The sequence below is a fragment of the Pinus tabuliformis genome, chromosome 5_2, assembly GCF_031772625.1.
Source record: "Pinus tabuliformis cultivar Carrire ecotype Pingquan chromosome 5_2, CPIR1, whole genome shotgun sequence".
In the NCBI taxonomy this organism is placed as follows: domain Eukaryota; kingdom Viridiplantae; phylum Streptophyta; class Pinopsida; order Pinales; family Pinaceae; genus Pinus; species Pinus tabuliformis.
In genome coordinates, this window is record NC_142306.1 from 1,110,915,627 (window position 1) to 1,110,918,895 (window position 3,269).

Genomic DNA, 3,269 nt, shown 5'->3' on the forward strand with positions numbered 1-3,269 from the left:
GCTTGCTGTGATGAACGAAGTTGTCAACTTCTTCTGGTTCCAATTCCTTCATTTATGTTGCCAATGATTTGATTTGATGGATGATTCTTTTGACACCATTATTTTAAAACTTTTGGAGAAGTTTCTTGTACATCCTGCTGATCATTTCTTATTTCCTCTTGGTTGAATGTTGTTTCCTTATTTGATTGGTCTTGTTCTAGAGCTTCTTCTTCATCCTTCATATATTCTACCTCAAGCCCCTCAGAGATGATCTCATTACTATCCTTTAGAACACAGTCTTTGCCAACAGTAACATTTATGCTTTCAAATATTTGTTTTCACCTCAGATTGTAGCATCTATAGTCCTTTCTTTTACAGGAATAACCGATGAAAATACCTTCATCAACACGGGAATCGAACATGCGCAATTTTTGGTCTTCTCTTTTGATGTAGCATTTACTTCCAAATATTTTGAAGTATTTTGACATTAGTCGATCTTGCCTTCCATAGTTCGTACAGAGTCATGTTACAATTGTTACTGAGAAAAATTATGTTTATAATGAATACAACTATATCGAGTACTTGAACCCAGAATTTACCATCCAACTTTGAGTCATTTAAAATTGTTCTAGCCATTTCCTGTGCGTTTCTATTTTTTCTTTCAGCAACTCCATTCCGCTGTGGTGTTCAGGCTATTCAAAATTGCCTTTTTATTCCATTTTCATCACAATATTGTTGAAATTCTTTGGATGTGAATTCTCCGCCATTATCTGATCTCAAACATTTGATGTTCAAATTTGTTTCGCTTTTGACCAATTCGTTGTAGATTTTGAAACATTCAAATGCCTCAGACTTTTTCTTTAAGAGATTGATGGTTGTCATTCTAGTGTAATCATCTATCATTAGCATAAAATATAATTCATCATCTAAACCTTTTGTTCTCATAGGACCAGATAGATCAGTATGTATTAAGTCCAATGGACATGACACAAAGTGTTCCTTTGTCTTGAACTCAACTTTTGTCTATTTTCCGTTCCGACAAGATTCACATATCGTATTGGTATGTTTTGAAATTTTAGGCATTTCTCTTACTGCTTCCTTTTTGCTGATCCTGACCAAATTGTCGAAACTTATATGTCCCATTTGTTTGTGCCATAACCAAATTTCATATTATTTTTCCACAAAACACGTTTTAGGTGTTTCATCCAAAATATATATGTCATTTAGAGCTCTTCTTGCTGTAACCACAATTTTTCCAAATTTTCCTTTCCTGATTTCACCACATTTCTTAGAGTTGAGTAACATTGTGTGTCCTTGACCACACATCTATCCAACATTGAGCAGATTGTGATTCATATTTTCAAACAACAACAAATCCTTTGCTAATGCATCCTTGCTTCCAAGTGTGACCATACCTGCTCCTATGACATTTGAAGACCCATAATTTCCAAAAGACACTCTTTCATCCTTCTTTTACTTCTAGGATATGAACTTATTTTTATCTCCAGTCATATGCATTGAGAAACCACTATCAACATAACAAACATTTCTGCTGCTTTGAGCCTTGAGAGTGATAGCACATTTTTCAACCTTCTTTTCCCATACTTGTTAATTCTAATTTGGTGAGAACTCCTTTGAAGAGCTTCCAAGTCTGCAATCTTTAGCCAGTGTCCAAAATTGTTACATTTGTAACATTCGAGATCATGTCTAAAATGATCAAATCTATTGCTATTCTACTAAGTTCTGGAATATCCATTTATGAAAGATCTCCTAGAACTATATTCATTCCAAACATTCATGCAACATTCTACAGCTCTATGTCCAAACCTTCTACATGAATAACAATGACCATAAAATATAGTTTGATACTTGGGAGGAAGTATTCTTCGAGGAATTGTTTTCCATGGTTCTTCCTACGAGTCTTGATCTCTTGATTTAGCTGATAGATCTACTTTCTTGGTATATTTTGCATATCCATCTTCTTTTTTTGTCATAAGAGGACTTAACTCCATGATCGCTGATTGTTGATGAGTTCTTCCAATGCGTTTGACGTGTTGGCATAGTTTTCAAGAGTTTTTCCATTTTTTACTTCCTTTAATAGAGAGACTATTTCAACTTCCATTTCCTCTCTTTCCTTATTGCTTTCCTTTTAATTATTTCTTGAGCAATTCTTCAATTCATTTGTATTCTTCAACCTTGATTTTAAGATTTAGGACCTGTACACTTTCTATCTTTAATTCGTCTTCAAGAGTGTTGATGTGCCTCTTTTCAGCCTTGAGATCTTTGATAACCTTGATCAATTCGTTTTGAAATTCAACCTCAGTCATCTCTCTTCTCCTTCTTTGTCATATGCCTCTTACTTATTGTGCTTGTCCATAAACAATACTCTTCCTTTGATTTCTTCTTTGTTATCATTGTCTTCATCAAATGAGGAGCTATCATCTTTGGAGAAGAAACTCTTCTTAAGCCATTTTTTCTTGCCTTACTTGATGTACTTCCTAGGACCTTGTTGTAGTAGTTACAAGCACCCTCCAAAATTTTGCCTCAGCTTCGTTTTGGAGCCTCCCTACCAACCATCCTCAGTAGCATGTCCTGAACTGTCAAGTACATGATATTCAGTGGTTTTCTAGTAGCTTGCAAGCCTGTGCATGATAGATTTCTCAAGTACTCAGCTATGCATAACACTGTTTTTCATGAACGGTCGCCAATTAGGCGACTCGTCTCATGCACATGCATGTTGTTTTGTTTTCTCAATCTTGCATTCACTGTTTGCATGCATGATCATTCACCTATATTTACACTCAGTATCACCATGGATTCACATCTTCATTTGCTTTCAGTTGTCCGTAGGCGGGTCTGGGCAACCTTGGCCCGGACTCTGCCTCACCAAGACAACATTGCGCAATCCCGAGAGGGAAGTCTCTGTCTTCGTCCTAGAAAATGCACAATTATGGCCAGTGATTGCCCTTTAGTCTTGCCTTGTGAAATTATGAGAGCAATGACTACTGGCCTAGAAAATTGCGTAATGTAGTCCCTGGGCCTGCATCACTTGCCAGGTGAAATTGCACATTGCATGATTGCAGCACCCAACAGGCCAGTCTGGATTTTTCATTGTACAATTCCAATAGCCAACCAGCCTCCTGACAATCCGTAATACCTTTTGTGCAATTCTGACAATCAGTCTCCCAGCCTCCTAGTGAAAATTGTGCAATCCTTGTCAGTCAATCCCCAGGTATGTAGCATGTCGTCCCTCAAGTTTTCTTTGGTTTTAACTAACATATTTTTTTCCG